The sequence below is a fragment of the Orbicella franksi genome, chromosome 4 (genome assembly GCF_964199315.1).
Source record: "Orbicella franksi chromosome 4, jaOrbFran1.1, whole genome shotgun sequence".
NCBI lineage: Eukaryota > Metazoa > Cnidaria > Anthozoa > Scleractinia > Merulinidae > Orbicella > Orbicella franksi.
Genome location: NC_138148.1, coordinates 21,247,860 through 21,256,168, shown reverse-complemented (window position 1 = coordinate 21,256,168; position 8,309 = coordinate 21,247,860). Strand labels below are relative to the sequence as shown.

General features: G+C 38.6%; 1 long non-coding RNA gene across 1 annotated transcript; it reads left to right on the top strand.

The window, feature by feature from the left end:
* The first annotated feature begins 2,196 nt into the window (after positions 1 to 2,196).
* Positions 2,197 to 7,540, top strand: LOC145483740 (uncharacterized). Its single transcript, XR_014048951.1, has 3 exons — positions 2,197 to 2,315; positions 2,412 to 2,499; positions 6,884 to 7,540. It is a non-coding gene; the product is annotated as an uncharacterized LOC145483740 (long non-coding RNA).
* Positions 7,541 to 8,309: the final 769 nt, after the last annotated feature.

Below are 8,309 nucleotides of genomic sequence, written 5' to 3'. Positions count from 1 at the left end.
CAGAAAACCCATTTATCACCCTTTCGGGAGAACTCGACGTTTTGCCATAAAATGGATGGTATCTCCCACATTTTACACCTTCGGGAGTGGAATGCAAATTTGCAGTAATGGCCCCGCCGTTTTGAAGTCAAGCGTCATCAAAAGTGAACATCCTTCAACTATTGCCAACTATTGACAAAAGAATGATACAACTTGCTACTGTTTAAAGCTCTCTATTATTCTATATCAGTAACTGTCTTAGAAAATGCTAAGGTCGATTGTCAACTACTTACGCTTTGATCCATAACTGACAGTTAAGGTGGTCTTATACCTAAAATTTTTTTTTTTGCAAAACAACTCTGTGGAACAGTTTTGGTATCACGTTCAAGGACTTTGCACTCTGACTTCAAAAATGAGTTTTTCCAGGTCACGTGCCACGATAGTTAATGAATAACTAGCTCCTAAGTGTTAAAAAGTGGTGTTCATTATAAACACGATAACGTGATAATGAATGGTTCAAGAAGTATCTTTTATCTTTTACCCATTTAATGTAAATATTTTTTATGATTTTGATAGGAAGATTTGTAAAATTTTAGTTATTAATTATTGTTGTGATGCGCTTTTGAATATTTTATAGAAAAGGCGCAATACAAATAATAAATGTTATTATTGTTATTGTTGTAAGTATGGAATTAAGTTCATCCTGTCCATAAGCAAGTTGTCCAGGAGACAAACCTCAGAAAACAGTATTTTGAGGAGGTTTTTCTCGTGAAATGTTGAAAAAGTATACTAATATTAACTAATATTAACTATATTAACTAAATAACAGGGAAAATTTTCATAAACTGCAAATTTTGGAGGTTTAAGACCTAGATAATTGTGTCCTTCATCAATGTTGAAAATTTTACAACATTCGATTAAAACCCAGTGGAGATATCGTGTGCGAGATATTGATGATCCGTCTATCTGGTCATTTTGAGAAATAAGGCTTTAAAGTTTTACTTCGGTCTCCGAGAGCCCAAATTAGCCCTGTGAACTAGGGGGGGGGGGAGGTTAGGGGCAGGGGGAGGGTATATTTAAAGGTTTTACATAAATGTTTCATTGAACACCCGAATACACACCAGTCATAGAAATGTTAACCAAGTATAAGGAGCGTATAAGATGGTAAAAGAAACGATGTTCAGGACCATGATGCAAAATTCTCATAACTACACACTTTTAAAGCGTATGTGTAAAGTATCATTAAAATGTACTGAATTGAATCCATTTTGTGAGTACTTTTAGACTGTAAACAATGGTTGCTATGGGTGTTGCTATGTTGAAATATAGCTAAAAGTGTTCAGATTTCTTAATTTAAACGTAAATTCAGGAGTAATTAGAGGAAAATCATTTCAAAATACGATTTACAAATGGACAGGGATGTTGAATCTTCATGTTCCAAAAAAATGGTTTTTTGGAGAAAAATTTATATCTGACAGTATAAGACCCCCTTAACTGGGCGTGGGAATGGTTTTGCCAGGTTCTTTTATACCGAAACTTCTACAAAAATTGGCCAAAAACGGTTTGTGTTCGCCTGCCTTGCTACTAGTAACACTCTCACGTTATTTTTAGATCACTTCCGGAGTCACAAATTCCAGAAAGGTCTAGAAACAGCTGACCCTGAGACGCGAATTTTTACTCACGTCAACAGCGCTTCATCCATGAAAACCTCTAGTATCCGCGGGAGGACTGGATAACATATCTGAAAACTACTTAAGATGGATTACTATATACCTTGAGAATAGGGCCACTGTCTTACTCTTCATCTTCTCTTGTTTCTAGCTACTTGAAGATAAATTTTAAAAAAATGTTACTATTTGCTTTGTTTTTAGTTGGCTTTGGAACTTAATTTTCAGAAAAGAGCGTTTGCAAAAATAATGATATCAACTTTCGCGCTGCGTTAGACTGTAAAAGTTCAATGAGATAAATCGTACTAACAGTATATCTATAATTCTCTCAATTATTCATTGCCGAACTGAGCCTTAATCAAGGCAAGATTGTACGTAACAACAGCTTCTCATATTATTTGCATCTGTCATATTCATACGGCGAACGTTTGGCTGATATGATTTAGCAGGTGTTTTCAAGTTACACCAGCGACACTCAATGCGCGCTGCGGTGCTCGACCAATAATTATGCGACAGGTTGTAAACAAACTGAAACTCGCTCAAGTTTGACAGCACTGTGAGCTAAGAGACTCTCGCACAGAAACGGCGGCGTTTGTTTGTGAGGTGAAAGCGATCATTAACATGTGAAGTTCTTTTTTTTAAGGAGGACAAAGAAGGCTGTTGGAAGCGGTAGGCGCTTTACAAAGCTTGGTTTAACTTTTCCTTTGGTCGTAAGCGTCTTACTTCTTATTATAGAGATTCGCTTTGTGTTGTTTTCGTTTACAGTGGAGTGTATTCTGTTATTATCTGGATAAGAGATTTTGCGGTTAGTCTCCTCCTAAGTCTATATCCAACCAAGACAACAGCGTCAACTGTAAGTAGTTTGTGATATTTTCCTGCCTGTAAGACTAGTTGAATGATTTTCAATTTATCAGGTTGTAATATTCACGAGATCTTTTAAAACGCCAGGTGCTCTAGTGAAAAAGTTTGTGTTTATATTTGCGCAAAAATTCGTGGAAAGCCGGAGTATTACTTAAAAGAATTCAACCGTATGGTGGTCACATATACGAAAAGAATTAAACGGAGTTGATAAGATCAAGAGGATTTTGTGTTTCGGAACGGAAGATTTGGATCCCTAATTTACGCAAAGGAAAATTCAATTCCTCACATCTAAAAGAAATGATGCCGGGAGAGAAGTTTTAGCTATGAAGAGCAAATTGACAGACATTTGGGCCAAAAAAGTTTTCAGAAAATATTTGACTCTTTCTTGACGTATAAGGTTTGTTTATTGTTCATTTATAATTGGCCAAGTTTTGCGGCTTCCTGCTTCCTCCATAGAACAAACTTTAATACCCTCTGTACACGAGTTTAAGAACACTCTAATATTACTGGCTTGCAAACGTGTTTAATCTAACTGTATGATGGTTAAATGGAAATAAAATTACCAGCAGTGACTGGTTTTACTAATTCTCGCTGGTTTCCACTTCCCAAAAAGTTACACACGTTTATGGCTATCGAGAGGAAGAAAAGGCGTAAAAACTGATCGAACTGCCAATGTCAATTGATGTTCTACCCCACCAGACTGCCGGGAAGGATCTTTCCTTTAAAATGCAAATCGAATTTAGTCGCCTTGAATATCGATAACACTTCAGTAAAGACAACGCTTGATAAACCGCAATTGTTCGCGTTATTTATCACTATTTTCGAGGGGCGGGGGTAGCGTTAACACAAATGTTAACTAGGTTTGTTTATAGATAATGTTACAGTATCTAGACAAGATGAGACCAAAAAAATGGAAAATGTTGAAATGAATTAACATCGAGAGAGGTAATATTCGATCTATTATCCTGCGTATCCTTAGGTCCTGTTTACTAGGAGGTAGGATAACCCCAGTACAAGAGTAAGTACCCTCTTGCTAGGGTTACCTTAGTAAGACGGTTACTCTAGCAATTCTACAATTCTTCTTATATTCATGGACATGTTTACAAGGCAGGTAGGGTAGGGTAACGCTAGCGTGGGGGTTACAGTTAGGGAAAATGTAGCTGAGCGCTAGGGTCCCTTAACTACCTTGTAAACGTTCTGCCACAGACTGCTAGGGACATCTCGCCTACCCAGGACGACTGTTTTGGGCTCTACTGAAGAAACAAAATATGATAAAAATACTGTCAAAACAAACGAATTTTCACTTAAGAAACATCGTATCAATTAACGATTGTTTTAGTCTTGCTTTAGATAGAAGAAAATGTCGAATAACGGCTTTTTGCGACGAAATTTTTTCAATAATGTTTGTCGCTACTGTGGCTAAATTATAGGATTACAATATTACAATTTTTAGTCCATTTATTCAGGCTCACACACACAGCACACACAAATTGCACTGAAAACGAGTTAAGCTTACATATCTAGAGATATATTATTTTAACAATCAAACGCTGGCCACCGAAAAGCGATTAGTATTAGTTGTAAAACTTTGTACTTCTTCAAAAAAAGCACAGTTGACATCGTAATTTACAGACTGAACGCCGTACAATAAACAAAACAAAAATGAATTATTCGATTGCAGATTTTTTTAATAGTTTTACCGTCAAATTTATCCCAAACCAGAGAAAAATAACTGTCTGGGAACTGATAAACCATGTAATTCAAGTGAAAATAGGTTTTGGCAATAAAATTATAATGATTGCCTGTTTTATTTACCAAATTAACCATAGATTTGCCCTAAGTAGTAAGGTAAGTACCTGAAAAATTTTGCTTGTAAAGGCAGGCTATCTTTGACTCTCTTTCTAGGGTTACCCTACCTGCTTGTGAACAGGCCTCAATCCTGTGGACAGCTAGGGTTACCCTACCTCCACAGATTACCTTACACCTGCCTTGAAATGTGGAAGTGCTAGGGTAACCCCCTTGCTAGGGTAACCCTAGCACTAAGGGTCACCAACAGGACCTTAATTCCCGGCGAAGAAAAAGAAGTTTTTAAGCTGGGATTATAGCGGAAAATATAGTTTAATTTATATAAACTCTTGGTCTTCGGCCATCGTACCTTCATTAAAAATATAAAACAAACAGCGGTGATAAACATTTTAAAAACATGCATTTTATGAACTTGACGTTTCGTATGCTAGTCGACATACATTTTCAAAAGTATAACCGTTAATGGAAAGCTATTTATACTCTATCAATGAGGGGCTGGACCCTAAACAGAAAAACATCTGCAATAGAAATTTAAGACGTTTCAAACGGAAACTGTCTGTAAAGTGAACAATGGAAACAACCTCGTTCCCAGGCTCTCTCATCTCGCTCGCTCCAGGGGGCAATAAGATGAGAGACCCTGGGAACGAGGTTGCAATGGAAAAGCTTTCCTGAAGTAAAAGCTTTTCGCTGCTGACATTGGCATTCAACGCTGGCTGTAGCTCCTGAATAAATAAGGTCTCCTTAACCTTGCGATGGTAATCAGTCTTGCCGGACGCCAAAATGTCAAAATGGCATCATCAAAATTGATGTTGTGACCAGTTGTTTTAACGTGATCAGCAATAGCAGAAGAGTGATCATGTTTCTCAAGGGCCTTGAAATGTTCCGTTTTCCGGTCGTGAAGTTTAATTTAATTTATTCTTTATAATTTAATTTATTCTATGTTTGTTGGAGTCTCGGAAATATTAAGTTTGCTTAATTTTGAACATTTCGAGCACGTCATTATCCCTCTAAAAAGTGAACTAATAGCTACTGGTGCATAGGAATGTCAACCCCTTCCCCCAATAAGCAATACTCAAATCCCAAATGCATAGTGTGTACGAGGTTCAATCGATCCACCTTTCTGCTGAAAACGCCTGATATGTTTCCTACAAACTGAAGGCTACTTTACAATAGTAGTTAGTCAGTAGTCAAAAATCTCGTTGAAAGCTGAGTGGTTCAAATGAGTAGAAAACTTAGCATGGGACTTGTCGCTCCGCAGTCACTTGCCAGACAATGTCAATCAGTCTCATTTTCACACCGATCAACATTGGCTAAGCTGTAGCGGCTCCCCTGGCCATTTTGTTTTGTTTTGCTGTCTGTTTTTTTTTTTTTTTTTTTTTGCTTCCTCTTCTTTTTCTTTTTCTTTATGTGTAATAGTAGGCCGAAGCTTAATAAATAAATAAATAAATAAATAAATAAATAAATAAATAATCACGAACTCTAGCTCGCTATTTTGTCCGCTATTTTCACACGAGACTGATATTCTATTGCGAATTTACCGGGGGGGTACTTTGGGAATTTCTGGATGGGGATGTGCCGCTTTGGGCCCTGGAACCCTTAACCTATACCAGAGCTAGTTCAGTTGAATTTTGCTACCCTATACTTGAGTAAACTCCCCAAATCCCCCCATCTATCGACACTATTGAGGCTGATTTGCGTAAATTTAAACTCGCCGATTTGATTTTTTTATATTTTTGAGTGGCAATTCCTGGTTTCCTTAGTCTAGATAAAAATCTTCAACCAACTAGTCAGTTTTGGGAAAAATGATACCCTATTCTAGACCCAAACACTCTGATTTATATACCCCATCCTAGAGTAAGCTGCTTGAAAACCATACCCTTCACAGCGGCACATACCTATATAGCCCATATATGGCAGTGCCCCCCCCCGGGCCGGGGGGTACTTTGGGAATTTCTGGGTGGGGATGTGCCGCCAGGACCCTGGAACCCTTAGCCTATACCAGAGCTAGTTCAGCTGAATTTTGCTAACCCACACTAGAGTAAACTCCCCAAATCCCCCTATCTATCGACACTGTTGAGGCTGATTTGCGTAAATTTAAACTTGCCGGTTTGATTTTTTTATATTTTTGAGTGGCAATTCCTGGTTTCCTTACTCTAGATAAAATCTTCAACCAACCAGTCAGTTTTGTGAAAAATGATACCCTATTCTAGACCCAAACGTTCTGATTTATATACCCTATTCCAGAGTAAACTGCTTGAAAACCGTACCCTTCACAGCGGCACATACCTATATAGCCCATATATGGCAGTACACCCCCCCGAGGTTCGATTGGGTTCGATTAAGATCGATTTCCAAACGTTCTATTGACTATTCTTCCCATTTATCGCTGCGAGTATGTCGCATTGATTGTAGTGGTCACTGTATTTTCTATGGCATAGTATATCCATGGAATATCCCACTTGTCACTTGTATATTCTTGGTATACACACCAGCCTAAAGGCGTAGACTCGGGGGCTATTCCATGGTATACCACGAGAAAGCGTTGCAAAACTAGTATTTATTTGTTGCAGCTTGACCGGATGTCAGTGGAAGCCTGGGGTTGGGGTTATCTACCGTGCCTTCTGGCAGTGCTGGTGTTATGTAGCGTTACCTTGACCTGGGACGCACCTCTCTTTGCTCCATATCGTGAACACTATGTGGCCCAAGCACATTATCACGGCGTAGACGTGTTCACAGAGGCCCTTCACTCACCTGCAGGTCCAGAACAGTTCATGGAGCACTTCTATGTTTGCTACGGGCGAGATGGAAGAAAAACCTACTTTAAAAAACAGGACCAAAATTATTTCTCAAATAGAAGATTCTGGGTGATCAGTTCGTCTGGAAAATTTGTGGCCTCTATGCGGACTTGCTAGTGTGGCGGCTCAAACTTGTGCACCGAGACTCATTCTTTAAAGAACACACGAGATTTTCACTTTAAAACAAATATGCAATAAGCATGGAGATAGTGGCTACACCGACAAAGAATGCCTGAGAAACAAGGTTTTTTTTTTTTAAACACATGAAACAACGGCAAAAATGAGCACAGATCAGTAACATCACATATCATAAGTAGCTTATCAAACCTCTAAGGGATAAGCATTTTTCTATCGTTAACATGTCTTTGCTGCCCTGTTCTGGCGGAGGAACGCTCGTCTAGCCCATGTAAGGGAGAACCCCCCCCCCCCCCCCGCCCCGCTCGGGTTAACTTTGGGCTGGCTTGGTTTTCTTTCCTCTGAAAAACTTCTTTATAATCCTTCAGAGTCACTGTACTTTGTAAAAGTTGTGGTGAATCTCTCAACTTCAGAGCTCTAGAATTTACGCCGAGATGACCACACGCGAAGAGAAGAGATCTGAGCTCCATGCAAAGTAATTGTAAAAGAGTAAGAATAGCCCAAACAGAAAATAGTCAGAAAATAGTCAACTTCTTTCGCAACAGTCAGACTTTCCCGCGCCATTAGATAAGAGTACTTTTACACGCGAGCCTCGCGAGTGAAGCCTTACACCCTTATTTGGTGTGAACTGAATAAAACAAGAGACTTACAAATGGTTACTGTTCTTACATTTTTAATTCTTTAACGTATAAGAAGTAACAGGTTTCTTTTTTAATCAGGCATTGTGTGTAAATAAACCTCTCGCATCCACTGATACATGTTGTGGGTCGCCTATCAGCCTTTAGTGGTTCGCAAATTACGTCTGTGAAGATTACGTTTCAGTGAAGAAGTTAGAGTGAATAATACATGAGCTTCAATGGTTCCAAATGCTGTCTTAATGTGTAAATTATTACCTGAAGCGTTAAGCACTCTGATGAAGGTGGAATATATTCCTAAGGAAAGTGAGGGTTTAGCTATTTTACACACAAGTAAAGCTCTACAGCTAGCAGAGTACGTTACAGAGCTTTCAAATTGTACTCGTGTCTCGCTTGGGGTGAAGCTCACACCCTTATTTTAGAGTGAACTT